The sequence below is a fragment of the Miniopterus natalensis genome, chromosome 7 (genome assembly GCF_054644295.1).
Source record: "Miniopterus natalensis isolate mMinNat1 chromosome 7, mMinNat1.hap1, whole genome shotgun sequence".
In the NCBI taxonomy this organism is placed as follows: domain Eukaryota; kingdom Metazoa; phylum Chordata; class Mammalia; order Chiroptera; family Miniopteridae; genus Miniopterus; species Miniopterus natalensis.
Window position 1 is genome coordinate 71,662,205 of NC_142087.1, and position 19,955 is coordinate 71,682,159.

The following is a 19,955-nucleotide window of genomic DNA, read 5'->3' on the forward strand; positions in this document are numbered from 1 at the left end:
TAATTAAAACCCTAGACTTCAGTAGAAGGAATGTTTAGCATTAAATACAGTATCAGAAAACAACAAAAATGGTAAAAAGATAAAGAGCAATAAAGGAAACTCAAAGACAACAGAAAAAAATTATTTTCCCACAAATGGATAAAGCAGTAGGAAGGCAATAATAAAGATAGCAACACAGTAAGATAAAAACAAAGAAACTATAAATATAGAGTAGGAACAAAATAAAGGTTGAGTCTTTCAAAAGACTAATAAATTAAGTAGACATTCAACAAGCAGCAGCAAGAGAAATAAAAGAGCAAATAAACACCGTTAGGCATGAAAAGGGGCCAACACTATGAATATAGTTAAGTTTCTATTTAAGTATGAGTATTCTATTCTCTACTTCAAAGCAATAAATCAAAAAACAGATGATATGGAAAATCTCCTAGAAAAATGTTGCCAAAATTGACACACAAAAACAGAAAAAGATACAAAAGCTCCTGAACGTATTTTTGTAAGTTCTGCCTGAAGCTGGATTTTAGCAATATGGTCACGCACTGCCCGATGACGTTTCGGTCAACGACAGACCACACAGCATACGGAGCTGAAAAATTCCCATTGCCTAGTGACATCACAGCCCTGGCAACGCCACAGCACAACACGTTACTCACGAGGGGATGTCGGTATAAACAAACCTACTGTGCTGCCGGTCACGTAAAGGTCTAGCACACACGACTATGAACGGTGCGTAATACTTGATGATATTAATAAACGGCTATTAATTTTATTGGTTTATGTATTTATGATACTATACCACGCATCGATCTTTTAGAGTGCACTCTTCCTACTCAGAAAAAAGTTTGCTGTAAAGCGGTGGCCACGTTATTCCCGCAGGCGCCAAATACTTCTCAGGCTGACAGCGTCTCTCGATTGCGTCATTTTCTCTTGCACTTGATTTATCTCATGTTTCGTACAGTGACATGTTAATAGGTTTGTAGCATAGGAGCAACAGGCTAGACCACCGAGCCCGGGTGAGTAGGAGGCCACGTGTGTGCAAAGAACACGTGCATGTTGCAGCATCGTCTGCAACGTCAGAAAGTTAGAAGCGACTTGATTGTCCTTCGCTTGATAAAATACTACACAGCACGGAACATGGGTGGAGCAGAGTACAGATAAATCTTACAAATAACATGTAGAACACGAACCCAATGATGTCACTGAGAGAACGTTTAAAAACATTTCAAGTAGAGTGCGTATTATCTGTGGATACACACGTGTAGAAGACGAAATCCTGCATGGTAAGAAGAGACGTCAAATTTAAACTGATGTTGGAGCTTGGAGAAGGGGCATGGATGGGGAGTGCTTTATCTCCGGGTGCAAAGATCTGAAGCAAACTTGGCATAAAGACATGAAAAAAGGACGGCAGGACACACATGCGTTTGCTACCTTACTCCCTATATTTCCTGTTTGCTTGAAATATTTCATAACAAAAAATCACTGCTGTTTTGCACATTTTTAGAATGACCATGGATGTGACCATTTGTTCCTCAGAGCCCCCGAGGTAGGTAGGGCAGGAGCAGGCACACAGGCACATGGTTTACTGTCCGAGGGCTCAAGGCCTCATCATCGAATTGTGACGCTCGCCCCACTCATTCAGTAATTTCTGTAACAGGGAACAGGAACTTAATGAAGCTTAGGGTAGGCGGGGGAGAAGACAACTTCTTCCCTTCTGGAACAAACCGCAGCCAAGGAAGAGCAATGACATAACTTGATAAAAAGGGAAGAGGCCAGGCTGCTTGGGTCATCTGACCGCTTCTCAATGAATCTGTAAGTTGCTCGTGGTGGAGCTGACTTCTGTTGTGCACCTGCTGAGGAGGAAGAAGCGGCCGGAGGAAGTGAGAAAAGCGACCTCAATTCCAGCATCACTTCGCCTTCAGAACACAGCCTTCTATGAAGGAGGGACAGGATGCTGCCTTGGGGACATGAGGCCTGAGATCCAATAGGGGATCGGTCCGTGAAACACCCTTTTTACTGAAAACTGAGGGGGTGGACGACCGTTTCAGGGCCACTGAGATTCTAGAATCTATCTCCTTTCTGTTTCTTCAAAATTCTTCTTTCTTTTCTTTTAAAACCCAAAAGAAGAGCTTCGGCATTTAATATTTGCACATGGTTTTGAGGCTCAGCCCCTGGACGTGTCACAGCTACGTTCTTTCCCCCTGGTGACATACACGAAATGCCTGGTCCTAGTACCTGGTACCTGGACGTTGCAATAAATGCCACTCCTCTGCCCTACTCCCCAGCGCTGTTCCCACCCTTGGCGTCCACAGACTCTCAGGCACCAAGGTCAAAGTGACTGTAGATTTAACTAAGCAGCAAGTAACACGCTCCGTCCCACCCTGGGAGTAATACACACTGCGGGGAGCTGGGTGGTCCTGATCCAGAACGTAGCCCCCAGAACAGCACTCCATGCACAGTTTAGGCTGAAACAAGGACTTCCTGCCTGTCGGGATTGCCAAATAGTAGGGTGGGTAACCAAGGGAAGTTCTGGAATCTCCTCTGGAGATCTTTAAAAACCCTGTACAATCTCACAAATCCGAGATGACGTTTTGCAATACCGAGTAAGGACAGACGGGCCCGGTGCCTACCCTCCTGGCATCCGGTCCTGCCTCCTGCTTTCCCCTCTCTCCTCCCATCATACAAAATGCCTCCTTTCACTGTCTTCCCCCTGGACAGGCACACTTACTGCAGCCCGCAGGCTTGTTTTCCCTCCACCCCTGCCTCCTCACACCTTGCCTGTTGCTTTAGGAAAAGCTGGCCAAGGCCAAAGGTCAGAGCTGCCCAATTACCCCCCCACTCCGCTGGTAGCATCAGATGCCCAGGCAAAGCGCAGCCACGGTTCCCAGCCCAGCCTCAACTGCAAAGCTGGATGGAAACACAGAAAATTAGCTGTTGCTAACAATCCGTTGTAAATGAAAATATGATCCCAGTAATTGATTTTAAATAGATTTTTAAAAGAATCCTTGGCCACATTTCATCAAGAATACAGAGTTTCAAAAGCGTTCGTTCCAGGGATGGATTTTTTTTCCCCCCAGTTCTTCTGGCTTAAACCCCAAATGGCCAAGATCCGAGTCTGAATAAACAGTGTGGGTGGTGACTGTTCCGTGAGGCCCAGCAGAGGATGCAATCACTTTCTTCCTCGGTTCAGCATTAAATCATGTGAAACTCGCCTGATTAGTCCACGTAAGTTTCCCCCGGTCACGGAGGGCAGCACACATACTCTTTCTCCGCTTCTCGGGGGGAGAAGAAATGAATTCTCCTAACTGCGAATGTTTAATTATGTAGAAAGTTCATTGACCTCACAGGCGGCTGTCAGATGATCCAGCGGAGGCCTGTGAAAGGCATCCCAGGAATGCAGTGATGTGGGCAGAAACCGAGCGGATTCATGCCACAGAAGGCTCCAAACACGACCGAGTCGGAGTCGCAGGCGGCCAGAGACTGCAGTGCAAACACACTGCGGCACAGGCCTCCCCTCACTGTACCCAAGCATTTACTCCTGGGCCTTCCGAAGGGATCTCTGCAAATGAGAAGCTCAGGAAAAATCCTGGGGGGATGGGGTGCAGCAAGGAATCCTGCCTGCTGGAGACTGTCCCTGCTGCTGCAAATGGACGCATTTGCAATGTTCCCGTGTTAGGGGTGATGCCTTCTGCCTTCCCTGCTACTGACATGAAAAGGCAGGGATGCAGCGATCTCATTCATAAATGCACGTGGGGCGGGAGGGAGACGGCGGAGGCTGTGTCCACGGACACAGATTTGACGGAACAGGACACACGTGTACGCAGGGACTCCGCCTAGTTGTCAGTAAATGCCTTCAAGTGCGTTCTTCATGCACAGGGCTGGGTTTTCCTCTTTGGGCAGAGGGAGGGAAAGGGGCTGAGCAGGGTGAGCTACTCACACAATCTCCCTCCTGAAGTCTCTATCTGGGGCAGACCCAGACGGTTGTGAAAGAGCAGCAGTGAGGAAACACTGAAGACAGGCTGGTTGGGGCTTCCTGCTCACAGGAGGCCGGAGCCCCAGGGGACAGGGTCGGTAGCTCACTTCGGGGCCTCTCCTACTCAGAGGAAGGAAATGTGAAACATTGGGGCTTCGTGCTTCCTAAAATATGAAAATGACCTGTGGGGGGTCCAACGTTATTTTCTTTCTTTCGGTAGCTTTCTCACCAAACATACTTCCTTTAGCAGTGAAAATATTATACTTTCAGTGAATAAAATGTCACAAGGCCATTTTCTAAAATCAAACTAAACTGCATTCACTCCAGCGTCTTATCATTAGGAAGACAGAAGGGGTGGCTGGAATTTAGCCAACAATTTTGATAGAAGCAGAATGGAAAGAGTCTCACTTGTTTCATCTTTACTCAAACCTGAAATTCTTGGGTCCTTTACCAAAACCAGTCACCTAGATTTTGAATGCACAGTATCGGTCTGCATTCAATTCTTATTACTTCAAGAGATATTTAGAAAACACAAATAATAAAGTAGGCACTATGGGTGATACAGAAATCAAAAGGGCATGGACCCTGCCCTCCAGCAGGCCACGAATGATGAGGCGGACATGAATCCCACCTGGAGGATTCGGGAAGGCTTCCTGCGTGGAATCCTCCCAGGGGAAGGTGACATTTGACCTGAACCTTTACTAAAAGCTCTGCTCACACTTGGACACTGCAGCATTCTGGACAGGAAAGAGACATATAACTGTCATGGAGCCATGCTTCTTCCTAGCTGGGGTTCTATAATTTTACCTTGTTTTTAATCCATCTGATACTTGTGAGGTTTCCAGTCAAGATTCCTTTTTTTTGAGACCTAGGCCATTGTTGACATAAGAGGTATCCAGACCTGTAAGAGTTTATTTGAGTCAAACTGACGGTATGTGCCGAAGAGCAAGATCTCAGATGCTCCCGAGAACAATTTTGCAGTTTCTTTTACGTATTTGAAATTGAGGAGGGGACATAAGGAAGATTACATGAAGGTGGGAGAGAAAAGCAAGGCAGGAATTAAATTACAGGACATTAACAAGGTTGTGTGTTCTTTTGAGGGTGGCCACATTTTAGAAGAAGGGTCTGAAAGGAGGCATTTTCAAAGGTGTGTTAACCTAGATGCACAGAGACAATGGACAGAACCTGCTTGAGGCAAAGATAAACCTTTTACTAAAAAAGTTACATGTCTGGGGTGTGACTACCCACCATGACCAGTCTAATTGGGAATTTATGGTCAGATCACCCTGTGAGGCTACTTTCCATCGAACCCCTCTTTTTCTGTCCACAATATTTAATATTTGTTTGTTTAGTGAACAGTCAGTAAAAGAAAAGGAATTCCCTGTCTTCCCACCCTGAAGTAGGAAGCCGTCCTTCAAACCTTTAAAATTTTCTAGAGATATAATTATCCCCATAGTTACAGGGGAAATAAGCTTCCAGATAAAGAAATTTGGATGCTAAGTAATATCCTCAATCACTTCCACCCTTTGGGTACTACAATTGATAAAATTCCATGAAGGAAATGACTCTTATTTCTCATGAAGTTCCCACAGGGAAATCACCATGAGCCACAGTTATGAAAGCGATATCCTCTTGCTTAACCCAAATCCTTCCCTTTGTCAAGGGCCTTCGCCATCTCCACACAGCAATTTAGTTGTTTCTTGTCTGGAGTATGCACTGCAGTCCACCTGGCCAGGTGGCAATCTGAGTACATGACATGTTTCTGTGATATAAGTTCTTGCACACTAGGGACTGCTTTATTCAACCTGATATTTCCCAGAGTGTCCCTAAAAGAATAAATAAGTAAGTAAATAAACATCATGGGGATGTCTACAACAGGGGTTGGATGCTTCTGAATAACAAACTGGATCGTAAATATTCCAAGGTGCACAGTCTCTATCTTAACTCCTCCACTCTGCTGTTATAGGAAAACAGCCACAGACAATCCATAAGCAAGTGGGCATGGCTGGGTTACAATAAAACTTTACTTACAAAAACAAGTAGCAAGACAGATTTAGCCCACAGGCCATAGTTTTCTGATCCCTGATCTATGGTATTTATTTTTGCCATAAATCTCAGTATATTCTTTAAATTTTCATATGGCCTGTGCTTTTCAATAATTAGATAAAGTGCAGAGTATGTAAACATTCGAGAGTTGTTTTGGAACTCCACATGAATGAATTTACTAAAACACACACACAAAAAACGGGAAAACACATACAGAAATCAGCTATTACTCCAAGTGTATTTCACATTCACTTATTTTGTACTTCATATGCCTTTAAAAGGCACAGTTCTTATCCCCCCAAATGAGGGTAGCTGTTTTGCCTTTTATATCATCATTATTAAGTAAACTTGATACAAGATCTCAGAGTTATTGGGGGAAGAAAGTGTTGTGCTGGGGCATGGTGAACTTGACACTTTCCTGGAAAGGGGGATGAACGCCCCAACCCCACCCCACGGGTGCTCTCCACCAGGTCATTTGGTCTCTGACTTTACTGCTAAATTCCTTCCAAAGGTTATTAATGCAGAGTGGGGTACTCCTTTTTCTTGATGACCTTCTGGAAAACATCCAGCTACAAAAAGCACAACAGAACCTCAAAATCCCAGCAAACGCACCTAGAAGTAAAGGATAGCTATGAGAAATTGATGAAAACAAGATGTCCCAGGCTGTCACCCTGGCCTGATTAAAGAGCACCCCACCCATCATTACTCTTTCCCTCACTATTAGGCTACCTTTTGTGCGAAATACAGTTTTTTAAAAAAGAGTTAGACTTGAATTGTGGTGGAAACTCAAAGGATGCAAAGTCCTAAGGTTAATTGCTTAGTTTGGGAAAATTCAACTTGTCCTATTCAGGTATGAGGAAATGCACATCAAACAACGTACAGATGAGCTAGTCTAAGGTGGAGATCTTCAAACTGCATCAGTCTCCCCAGGGTGTCATGAAAGAGTTCTAGAGATTTCTTGAAGAAGAAAAAATTGAAGTTCGAGCCTTTCCAATTTTCCAAGCTTCTCCTCAATACCCAGACGAGGTACAAAAAATAAGGATTCTCTGCCTTAAGAAAATGAGAAACCATTGAAGGTGCCATTGGGGAATCAAAAGACCTGAGTTCAGATCCACCACATTCAACCTATATGACTTGAGGAAATCATCAGACTTTAATGTAATTGTCCTCATGCTTAACACAGGGCTACGATCAGCACATTGCAGAGAAATCTGGAAATCGAAGGACACACTGTCTATGGCGCGATTTATTTCAACAAATGTTCAGAGCCTCTCGTGTCAGTGTTGCAGAGTGGAAAATGAAGACGCAGCAGATTCTGGGCACAAAGAGCAGGTGATGATCATGGACAGCTTTTTTCCCCCAACACTAGCGCCCAACCACCCTCAGTTCCTCTCTTCTGTTTATTGAATTTCCTCCCTCCTGTCTTGTCACCGTCTCACAACATCAGTTGCTCCTCACTGCAACATTCCCGTGTCGCGGTTCAGAACAGAGCCCCAGCAAGCAGGCACCATGTACATGAAGTGATGTTACTGACATGGACTTCATTCCTATTTGATAAACTTTCAAAAGGATTCAAATGGTTTCAAACACATGGGGCAACGGAGCATAGGAATCTTACTGCAATCTTGGGCTGGGGTAAGATGTATAAAAATAAAGTCAGGAGTTAAAAAGAGGGGTCACACGGAGTAGACAGTGAGAGGAAAGTATAAAGCTAGGGAGTGAAATGTCCAGAGGTTGTTCACGATCGTGCAGGACCACTTCCTCTGCCTCAGCATGGTGGTATGGTGACACGGATTGGGTCATTTCTCCAAGCGAAAAAACTCACTGGCCCTGAAGCACAGGTGTGTGGGCATCCCACCGCGAAGTGTGGGTAAGGAGGGATCAAGAAATAGCATACCCACGGAGAATACCCCATCCCTATTTTCTTTAAATTAGCCTCTTGGGCTGTGCCTACCTACAGGATACAAACCAACGCCTCACGAGAAAAAATAATGCATAAATCAAGGAACTTATTGGACACATGGTAAGTTGAATCAGTCATGGAGAAAGATGCCCTGACTCCCTCCTGAGACTTCATGAGACCATTACCTGCGCCTCCCTTCTGAGCTCCAGCTTCTTTAATACCGAAAACTGCTACCTGAAATACATAATCTTTGAAGAGCCCGTCTCAAGATTTCCAGAGGTTTCGTTGAGTAAAGTTAACGGGCTCATCTGAACCCATGTGTCTGGACCAACACCAATAAAATGCCTTTTAAGTCAGCCCTTCTAAAGTCAGTGTCTGTGGAATGCTGCTTCAGCATCGGGGAACGGGACCCTCCGAGTTTCTTTCATCAGGCCCTGGCAGCGCTCTGGGCACAGCGGACAGAAAATCGCGAGGCGAGGGAAACTTCCAGAGCCTGCTTTGGGCCCCTTTGCATTCCTTTTTTAAGCATTACAAGACCGATTCTGGGCCCCAGATGCAGCTTTTGGATGTCAGATGCAGCAGGCAGATGTTTTTCCTTAAACCCGCTGTCTCTCTCAATCTGTTTATAGCTGTTTCCCTTTTACTTGCACCTCAAGCTCTTCCTGCTCACTGCACGTCCTAAAGGTTTCTCCCTCCACACACACAGGGCATTTTCTACCATCTGTTCTCTTTTCTATAAGGGATGTACCCACTCATCGGGTAACCTGGCCACCCAACACTCGGGTGGCTTCCTCCTCTGTCATCTTCAAGAAGTATTGGAGTAAACGTCCCATGTAGATTAAGTCCCCGAAGGTAGTGGCCATAGAAAGTGTTTGGGTTTCCTTAGAAGGAAATACTGAGGTCACATAACTGGTATTAGCCTCTTAAATCAACTGGGCACCAACTGCTGGGCTCCCATGATGAGGTCAGGACTCTTTACTGACACCTGCATTTCTTTGTTCCAGGCTTGGAGGTACTTTTCACACAGGTCGGACCAAGGATCTTCGCTATAAGTCAGTTATGCCTTCCCCAGCAGCCACACCAAGCAAGAGATTTTAGGCACTTATCCAACTGCCCTATGGAATTGAACAGAATGTCATCCAGATGAGAAGCAGAATGACAGCTGTGGCTATTTCTCATACACGAAGGTGCCACGGGAAAAGGGAGTTTCCTGGTGGTGATAAAATAGTTCTGTATCCCGACGGCAGATTTTGCTCACCAAAAATCGTCCCCAAGACTTCTCATGGCTCCTCCTCATCTTCTAGGTCTGAGGCCAAAGCAAACACCTCCTGTGACACTCTGGTTGCAACATGACCCTCTGGTCTACCACCACCTTACTTCCTGCCTTACGTATTTATCATCTGTATCTCTGCATTCACACAGGAGCTCCATGAGCAGCTGGCCCCTGTTTACCAGTGTGTCCCCAGCACTGTGGACAGTGCAGTATTTGTTGACTGAACAACTGAAGAAACATCTCTGAAGCAATGGCCTATTATCAGACTATGGTAATTCTCAAACACACAGATCATTATGAAGTGACACAGGTCATTATGAAAGGGCCTGTGCATCAAAATCTTTTTTTCCCCCATTGTTTTTCAGAGAGTGGAAAGGAAAGAGAGACACAGAGAGAAACATCGAAGTAAGAGAGACACATGGATTGGCTGCCTCCTGCGCTCGCCCTGACCGGGGCCAGGAATTGAGCCTGCAACCGAAGTACATGCCCTTGACCAGAATCAAACCCCGGACCCTTCAGTCCAAGGGCAACGCCCTAACCACTGAGCAAAATCAGCTAGGGCTCAAAATCATTTTACGTTTGACAAAGGGAATACATATGACAAAAATTTGAGTGCTGTCTTTAACGCTAGCAAGACCTATGAGAATCCCAAGGAAAAGGCATGATTCCTTTGAATTTTCTGAGGTAGAAAGGCCAGTAGGTCAGTAGACATACGGGGAAATAGGAACAAATGTATACACCCAAATACACATACGCGCCCATTTTCTCATCTCCAAAGATGTAGTGGAATCTTGGCAGTCCTTCCTTTACCCTTGTAAGTCATCCTGCAGTGGATCCGAGTCCTCTGTCTGGGCAGAGGCAGAAAAGCATGAAGGAGACAGGTATGGGGCACAGGTAAGCAGAGAGAAAAGAGAAAGAACCGCAGTGTGACACTGAGAGGGTCTGGAATGATGTCATCACCTCCACCATGTGGCTTCACAAGGGCCGTGAGAGGTCAGGATGAGGCCCGTCCTACCCACCAAGCCACCAGCCTAGAACTCACGTCCAGGCTGCTGAGACCTGACACTCTCCCGACCTATTCTTGAACCTATCGCTTCATGGTATCAGAGACTCCCAGAAGGTCAGATCTGGAAATGCTCTTAGAAATAATCCTAAAGTAAAGGTCAGCCCTGAAATGGGGTCAGTCTCCCCTGAAACAGGTGACATCATCATTCAAAACAGGAGAGGCTTCGGACAACCCACCATGCCCAAGATGTCAGAAGAAAACTCTTGGAGGGTTGTGCCTTTTAGGTGCGGTGAAATGTTTCAAATAACCTTACATGTATCTGCTTTAGGGAGGAAAAAACTCCCCCCAAAGACCTCTTAAAATCCTGGGAATAAGAGAGAAGGAGGCCAGTGACCCCTTGACTTTAAAAGTGTACTCGGAGCCAAGCAGCCTGAAGTGAGTCTTCTGGTACCAAAGTCAGCCTGTGCTCCCTGACTCCCCTTCATTTCACGCTTCTCTTAAAAGAAAACAGGCCGGACTGTTTCAGTAAATAACAAAAGGTCAGAGAAATGCTACTCACAACATGAGCAAAATAACGGCACAACCTGCCAAAACGTTTCCTAAGGCCTAACAGGCGGAAAAAGCCAGTGGCGAAGCAGCGCACAGATCCACATGGCGAGAAGAAAGGCCCGTCCTGGAAAATCTGCCCCGAGCAAAACCTGCTCGCATTTCATCAATAAGTAATTCAAATATAGATTCTGCCTCCAGGTGCAACCGGCACTCACTGTCACGCCCCCCCATAAAGAAGCAGTTTGCCTACGTGTGTGGTTTGCTGTTTTAGGCTCCTCTCCTTGGATTATATTTTGACTTTAGAGCTGAGTGTCCAAGGGGTGGGGAAGTAATGAGGTCCTCAGAGCTAAAGCTCAGTCGACTTTGTAAAAATCTCCTCGTGGGTGAAATTTGCAGCTGGTTTCACCCCAACCACCTGAGGTTGGGCCCCGAATGTTCATGTCATCTTCCGAATTTCTCTGTGAACGGAATGCAATTACCACGATAAGAGCTTCAGAGAGAGACAGAGGAAGACACATCCAAGACAGAAGCCAGGTCTCTTCACCCCCAGGACACTGCCTCAGAGGATTCTGCTGGGATGCGGTCTCCCTGGGCACCCCCGCCTCAGCCTTGCAGACAGCGGCCACACTCGAAGCCTTGTCGCCAGACTCACTGCGATGACTGCTCTTCTTGGTCTCTGGCTTGGCGGGGCCTGGCAAGCACCTTCAATGGGTTGAGTAGATGGTGTCCATATGGTACCCCATCCCCTGGTCTAAAACCACAAAGTAGCATATTTGCAAAATAACTCCCATGAAACACTAGTCTGGCAAGGTATTACGTGGGTGCAACATAATTCTGATTACGTGACGAAATACACTTGGGAAATGCTTCGTACCGTTACTAGAGCCCCCCCGTTCTGGAATGGTAATGCATACGAGCGAAGGAGAGGGTCCGAGAAGGCCTGCAGGAGAGAAACCTGTGGAAGTCAGCGCTTCCCAAGCGATTTCAGAACCTCTCCCCAGTGGGTGAATACCTAGTACTATCCCAAGGCACTAGCGCTTGGTAGAGGGCAGTCAGGAGCGCTACCTTCGAGGAATTTCCGATTCCTGGCCAATCAGACCTACTCCATCCTTTAAGTCCAATTCATTCTTCCTTCCCGTGCTATCACTGTGGCCGATGCCGCCCACGTCACACCTTATTATTAGTTTCCTTGTTCTTTAGCCTATCGCTTCTTAAGAATCATACTCTCAGCCTGGCTGGGCGTGGCTCAGCGGTTGACCTGGGATCCAGGCGATCCAGGTTCGATTCCCGGTAGGGGCACATTCCCAAGTTGTGGGCTCGATCAATGACTCTCATCATTGATGTTTCTCTCTCTCTCTCTCCCTCTCCTTTCCTTTCTCTGAAATCAATACAGATACATTTTTTTTTAAAAAATGCTTTAAAAAAAAAAAAAAAGAATCATACTCTCAAAAGGTCAGATCTGGAAGTGCTCTTAGACGATCCCAAGGTAAAGGTCGGCCCTAAAGTTAACAGAGTTGTTAACCAAAACCCCCCTCGGGGAAGGGGCTGGCCTAATATGTCACAGTACAATGCATTTGGCTCCCTAATGGCAAGGGTGTTTTCAAGCACGAATGCTCTGTCTCCCCACCCACACTGTGTGCAGGGATTACAGCAGTGGGCCCCCAGTGGGCAAGAGAAGGGACAGGATGAGAAGAGAAGCCACTAGAGCACCCACTGAAGGCCACAGACTTGCAGCCCCATCCTCTCCCTTAACTCTTACACAAGTCCGCAGGTTGGTATTTGAAAGACCAGGGAGCTCAAGGCCACACAGTAAGCAAGTAGCTGAGCCAGGATTTCAGCCAAGAACAGTTTGACTCCAAAACACATACTCCTGCTAGTATATGAAACTCCCTCCACAAAGAGGCCCTCCATAAAAGCACATGGAATTACATATTAAACCAGGAATTTGCATATCTGAAATTAGAGGCAGAGGCTCTTGCCACAGCTGCAAGGAGGCACACAGAGTGAGCCTTTGTTTTTCATCGACATCTTCTATCATCTGCGAACGTAAAGGAGATAGTAGGGAGCTTTTGAATTCACTGTTAATGAAGTGCAAAATTTTAATTAATGAGCACTGAATCAAGTTAATCAAATAATGGGAACAGAACTCTGGTATTAGTAAATATCACACATAATATATTTGCCAAAGTTTTGCATGATCATTCCATGTTAGAATGTACGGGCTTCTTTCAAGAGTCGATTCCTTTGGTTACGTTTCACGAAATCTGCAATGGGCACGAGTCCAGTTAATATGATGACGATGACGGTGAGTGATATATTTACATTTTATAGGCAAAAACATATACGACTCAAAACTGCTGTGGTCCTAACATGGAGCAGAGACGTTCTCCAGATTTAATCACCTGATGAACTCTGAGAGCATCCTTTTTCCGTACTCATCTCTCAGTAATTCAAATTTTAAAGTCAAACCTCTTTATTTTAATTTGAGGCATTCTGAACACTAGCTAAGTGATTTATTCCGCTTACTGCTAGTTGTACCGTCTTTTGAAGAATTTCTGAAGCCACATGTGGTTCCATAAGTCCAAGTAAAATATTAAAAATGACAACAATAAACCAACAACAAGTAATAGTAGTCACAACTCCACGAGTAATCAGTAAAAAAAAAAACGGGCTTGGGAAGATTTATGGTGCTCTTTATAATGATAATTAATGTGCAATTCAGCTTGGATACCTTGGACTTGCAATATTGGTAGACGGGGAAATTTTTAATTTTAGTATTTAAAAGTCAACCATGATTGCGTAAACTTAAGAAAAAGAATGCCTAAGAAGGCCATTTTATATCTGAATGTCATTATTTAGTCAGTTGTTAGGTAGTGACCTTTTAGCATTAGGTTTACCATCTGGAAATTAAAAACAAAACCAAGTTACAAGGGTGAATTTATGTCTCCACCAATCTTTTATCTCTGAAATCAGAGTAATGCCAATTTTCCTGATACTTCAAAACAGCCATCAATAAAATCTTTGTTCACTGAGATTATTAGATAAAACGAAGTGAAAGTTCACAAGGAAACAGAGCTTGTTAAATCTTGATCATTCATGTCATGGTTTATCGACAGAAAATTTACTTTCAAGTGAACTGACAGCTCCTACTGGACAAGCTCACTTGCTTCATGAACGTCCCAAGCTCCTTTACTTGCTCGCTTTCTGCGTATGTCTTCATGGCTTAGCGGAAGGGCTCCGATAAGAAATAGTGTTTCAGTTCCTCCCATATCCAAGTAAATTGACAGGGTCAGCCCTGCACAGGTTCCACACAGAGAAAGCCATCAGGTTAGACCTGGAATGGAGTAGGTAGCCGCAGAAATTAAGAAGGAAGCAGAACAGGCAAATAATTAGCTTCCTAGCATCTGCTATTTTTTTGTTGTTAATCATCACCAGAAGATATTATTTGCATTGCTTTTCTGAGAAAGTGCAAGAGGGGGAGAGAGGGGGAGAGGGGGAGAGAGAGAGAAACACCGATGCGAGAGAGACACATCAACTGGTTGCCTCCTGCATGGGCCTCGACGAGGGACAGGGCCACAGCCCAGCTACGTGCCCCCTTGATCTGGAATCGAATCTGCGACCCTTTGATGTGTGGGCCAAAGCTCTAACCACTGAGCAACACCGGCCAGGGCCAGATCTAATTTTTTTAAGGGAATGTGCAGACAACAGATATCAACTGCATAAACAAAAACCTATTTTAACGGTAAATGGAATGACTCCTACAATGAACAGTCTGAATTTCTTCCTCGGTTTCCAAAATAACAGCTGCCACTTACGCAGGGCATAGTGCATGCCCAGTACTGTTTTAAGGACTTGATTCATGTTAACTCATGACAACACTTACGAGGAAGGTGTTCTGTAATATGCACTTTGCAGATGAGCAAAAGGAAGCATCGAGAACCAGGTAGAAAAGGGCAGAGATGAAGTCTGAATCCAGACAGCCTGGCTCGGGTCCATGCTGCTAAGACTGGACACTACTGACCCAATAGGAGGTTAGCTGGGTTTACTACACTGACGTGCTTGGAAAAGAAGCATAGTCAAGATAGTTAGTAACCATTTCCCATATAAGAATATATTCCCGCCCTGGCCAGTGTTGCTCAGTGGTTAGAACGTCGCCCCCAGCACACCAAAAGGTCATGGGTTCAGTTTCTGATGAAGGGCATGTACCTGGGTTGCAAGCTCGATCCCCGTCCTGGCCTCGATCGGGGCATGTGCTCAAGGCAACCAATCGACATGTCTCTCTCGCATCAACGTTTCTCTCTCTCTCCCTCCCTCCCTTCCCCTCTCTCTAAAAAAATCAATGGAAAAATATCCTCAGCTGAGGATTAACAACAACAAAAAATATATTTCAATATTCAGAAAAGGGTTAAACTATTCTGTGATCCTGCCACGATATCGAAGAACTGGCGAGACCTCCGGAGGAGATGTCTGCGGGCTATTTCAAAACATCAGTGACCAGGGCAAACCCCTCCTTCAGCACATGATCCGTTTACAGTGTCATTTGGGGGAGAAAACTACCTGAGGTGGACATTAGAGACCCCTCTGATTCTCTCTTTTACAGTCAAGAGATGAATAATTTCATTGCTAGAGTTAAAGACGTGTCTGTGTTTTAGGAAAATGAGATTTTTATTTGGGATTCCCCAGTATATTAGAAAGATGATTCTTAGTATAATTGTGGGCAAGAAGGAAATAATATACATATTTGTGGCTATGAGCAGCTAACCAGAAAAAAAAAAAAAAGGAAAGAAAGAAACTGTCTGGACTTGCACAGCTCCAAAAATAGCTGAATGTTTGCTTTTTTTCCACACGACTAAGCATTTCTTTCTTATCGGGGAGGATTCGTTTCCCACCTGTGTCTTTGACGTTCTTGAAATGCATATAAAGTGAGTGTTTGTTTTCCACCCACGGAAAGCTGAAGTTATTCTTTCTCTGGGCTTCACTTTTAGGACTCACAATTTGTTTGGCAAGCTTTGGCGTGAGAGAAAGCTTCCTTTTATGTACAGCAGACTCCCGACTATTTAGAATGTTTGTTTGGGAGTTAAAGGGATGCCTGGTGTTTTTCTGTTTTATAACAATTACCATGTACAACATGACCGGACAAAAACCAAAATGTGCTCCAACCGAATTCCATCTTCCTGATGAGCGCACCTCACCATGGGGACCATGATGATCGACACCAGATTCTTTTGTTTAGTCCAATGTGACTGTTTGTATTACCAATTAATGCATATATTCCAAATACGGGTTCTGGAAAGATGCAGCCTGGAGCAGTCCAGGCCTTTGAGTTGTGATGTCCTCACTCTCGATACAGAGTGTTAGATTTCAACTCAAATGAAGTTCAGATCTTCAAGGGGGCTGCCATCAGACACCACCCATGGCACACAGGCAGCACATTCCCTGTATCACAGCAAAAACCACTGGATGGGAACAAAGAGACGGCGAGGCATGAGGTCCTCTGAAGGTCAAGGGGAACCAGGACAGAGATGAATGGAGAAGGGGCAGGATGCAAAGCTACAGAACAGGGGCCCTGCTTGGATCCAGACCTGGTCCTCAGGTGGGGGACCCCCGCTGTGAACTGTGTAGACCTAAGGAGCACAGGGTTGCAAGTCTGATTCCTCTCAAGAGCATTTAGAAGAATCAAAGCACCGGGAAGGTCTGGTCTGACCGCCTGCCTTCAGGCAGTTAACGTCATTTCCCCCATTTTACCAATAGCACAGCTGAGGTCCAACAGAGCAGAATAGCACAGAATAAGGCCAGCACCTGTTCAGCTCCATAAATTAGAGCCAGATCTTTTCGGGGTTACGTGTTATGGGTGACCAATGAAACGGAGGGGCGCTGTGGACAGCTCCACCCAGCTCATTACTTCTCATAAACAGAGCAAACTCGGCTAAGATGCTGCGGGTTCAGAGCCCCATCTGAGACCTCGAGGGACACGACGATCGCTGCTTCTAACTGGAAAGCCATGGTTGACTCATTGGACCGTTCAGTTCTTCAGCGCCTGAGGCGGCCCAGTGTAAACCCTGGAAGTCGAGAATGTGGATCCAGAGAGATGCCACTTACGAGCCAGGGTGGGTGGTGAGGTTTTAAGACGCTGGACTTCCTTTTCTCACTTCGCAGCTCACTTGCTGAGTAAAGCTGGGCTACTCGCTTCTTACCCTTGGATTTCCCCTGTGTAGAAAACGTGGGAAAGCAAAGTCTAACTACCTCTCAGGGATGATATGAAGATGACCCGACTGATGTTTTAAAGACGTGGTCCGAGTGCAGCACTGTGTGCTCTGTTAAAACCGTCTGTGCTTCGTTATGGACACACACACCAATGTTTACAAAAAAAAAAAAAAAAAAGACAAGGAATCAATTCTGTTCTTATTTGGGGAGAATTTCACAAAATGTCATTAAAACATGAGCATTCTGGAACCTAAATTCCATTGAATGTAGCAAAGGAAGGTAATAAAACTTGGTAATGCTACTATCCCAATCTGCAAGTTCTTTACGGAGAGAAAGAACTTAACCAGATGGTTAATTAATCAAATATATTTGATGGAACAAATATAGTCATTAATCTCATTCTGTTTCAAATTTAGCTGGAGAATACTGTAAAAATGCTGCCACCCTGCATCTGGTGAATGCTGGACTTGGCCAGTTGTTTCAGCGCCGCAGTTACAGAATGACCCTGGTGGGCTACGAACGGCAGATACTGTTTTGTGGCCACGCTATTTAACTTTAAGAAATTAACGCAGGACTAAGGGGTGACTTAATCAAGGGCTACACATGCAGAGATGATAAATCTTAAATTCCTCTCCTGCCCGATACCCCGAATTTGTGAGTCAGCTCAGTTGGCCTGGAGTCGGGGTACATAGTTGGGAGATGGTGAACTATTATAGCTGGGGGGGTGTCACAAAATAGGGTGGCCAACCTTCCCCCCCACATGGAGCCTGCGCCCTGGTCTTGAGCACCTTCCATCCCAGGTTCTAATGAATCCACTTAACCAGCCACAAAATAAGTGGCATAATTAACAGTTATGTTCCACATCCATTAAAAGCAAACACATGTCCACTAGACATGGATCACCCAGGACAGCCTTCCTCCAGACTGTTTTCACCAGTCTACCCAAAATGGGAAAAATTAGGGAAGAGAGGGAGCTTTTTTTTTTAAGTTAAAATTCATTCCATTTTAAAATACATAGTGTAATTTAAACTGAGAGTATGTCCTTCCTACTTTTTTGGTGTTTAATGTTCTTTATTTTACCAGTGAGAGTAAATAGTTAGTTTCTTAATATCCCAACTTGGCAAAGTAAGAAGTTAGCATCTCTCTATTGGTCCTTAAATTAAAAGGAAAAATAAAGAAATCAACCAAAGAGGCTCTGAAATCCAAAAGTTTGACTAGTGCTGCCTTAGAATGAGTCACCTGCTACTCACCACTCATAAAGTGTAGGGACCCACGTGAATGTTATTTCATGGGATCGAACATTTCCTAATAAGAGACAAAGCTCCATTTCAATACGTAATGCAAAAGCCTTTTGAAAGCTGTACTAAGAAAAGGATTTCCAAACTGAGTTAGAAAAGTATGCTGCCATCTAAGTCAAACGCAACGCAGATTCTAACACACTATACAATTGTCCTTCTTCAAATGGTACAAAGCATTTTAATTAAAACCCACAGGGCATACAAAGGCAATATAATCCAGCAGACATCGTCATAATAACAAAGAATGAAAACACTGCTGACTGGTGTGCCACCTGTAGATCCCCTCTATGGAAGCTATAGACAAATATCGGTTCTGCATCTGAGGACAGATGGCAGAGGATTGAACCATGCAGAGCACCCAAAGGAGCCCAGGTGTGGTCAACCTTGGCACTGTTTGACAGATGCTAGGAGATGGGGCACGGGAGGGAGTCAGAAGAGCTCATATTCTCATTTTTTTAATAAGTAATTAAGCGATGCTCTCTATGGTTAACAGAATAAGAAATGAGGTTGCAAGAATGTGTTTGAAGTTGAAGCAATGTCCTTTACAGGGAGGGGCCGAGAAGGGTGACATACCGGGGAGGGAAGACGCTCAGGGGAGAGGTGGGGCTGAGTAACGGAGAGAAACCTCATCTACCCTAGAAGGAAGTCAACAGAGCCAAATGCTTATGAACTGAGAAAGAGTGGTTATGGGTTGAATTGCGTCTCCCCAAAAGATACATTCGAGTCCTGACCCTGGTACCTGCCAATGCTACCTTTATGGAAATAGGGCCTTTGCAGATGAGGTCATTGGGGTGGGCTGCAGATGTTGTTAAGATGAGGTCATTGGGGTGGGCTCTCATCCAATGATTGCTGTTCCCATAAGAGGAAAATGCCAAGTGACAACAGACGCACAGAGAGAACTGCTTGTGACGATAGACAGAGAGGTGGACAGTGACAGCTGTAAGTCAAGGGGCCCAGGATGGATGGCCACCACCAGAAGCTGGAAGAGACAAGGAAGGAGTCTTCCCTGGAGCCTTCAGCGGCAGCGAGGCCCTGCCCACACCTTGATTGGGACTTCCACGCTCCAGAACTGTGGGAGAATACATTTCTACTGCTTTAAGCCACCCAGTCTTCAAACACTGGTACAAATGGTATACATATATTATTTAAAGATATGAAGGCAACTACCAAAAGAACTTTTAAAAAGGGTGGGAGGGTGCAAAGGCTGTTGCCTCTGGGAAGTGGGCCTCAGGGAGGAGAGGAGAATGCAGAGACCATTATATTTTATTAAATGCCTTCCGGACGCTTTGGCTTTTGAACCACACATATGTTACTTTGATCTTAAAAATGTATAAATAAAATATCCCTGGGATGGCACAGTCAACTTTCTCCATGTCCCCCTCGCCTCACCCCCACACTCCAGTGGACACTCCCTGGACACTGTCCCCAGCTGTCTTCAGGGAGGTCTGGAGCCGAGCAGGGAGGGGGGCCAGGGGGCACAATGTCTGAATGTCCGGGTGCTCTGTGCTCACATGCCTGCTGTTGCACATCTCGAAATCAAACACAAAGTATTTTGGGACTTTCTGTGGGTTTTTATCATCGATGATGGTAATTTTCCCTATTGACTTGGGTGATGAAGAGTTGACTATAATGAAAACAGAACATCAGAGAGCTTGTCACTAGCTTCCTTTACAGATTAACATGCAAAACAATGCCTGACAAAGATTTCA

At 45.1% G+C, this 19,955-nt stretch overlaps 1 protein-coding gene across 1 annotated transcript in view; it reads right to left on the minus strand.

Moving 5' to 3' along the window:
- Positions 1-19,955, minus strand: part of BCL2 (BCL2 apoptosis regulator) — a 161,651-nt gene that overhangs the window by 88,176 nt on the left and 53,520 nt on the right. The window lies entirely within an intron of this gene.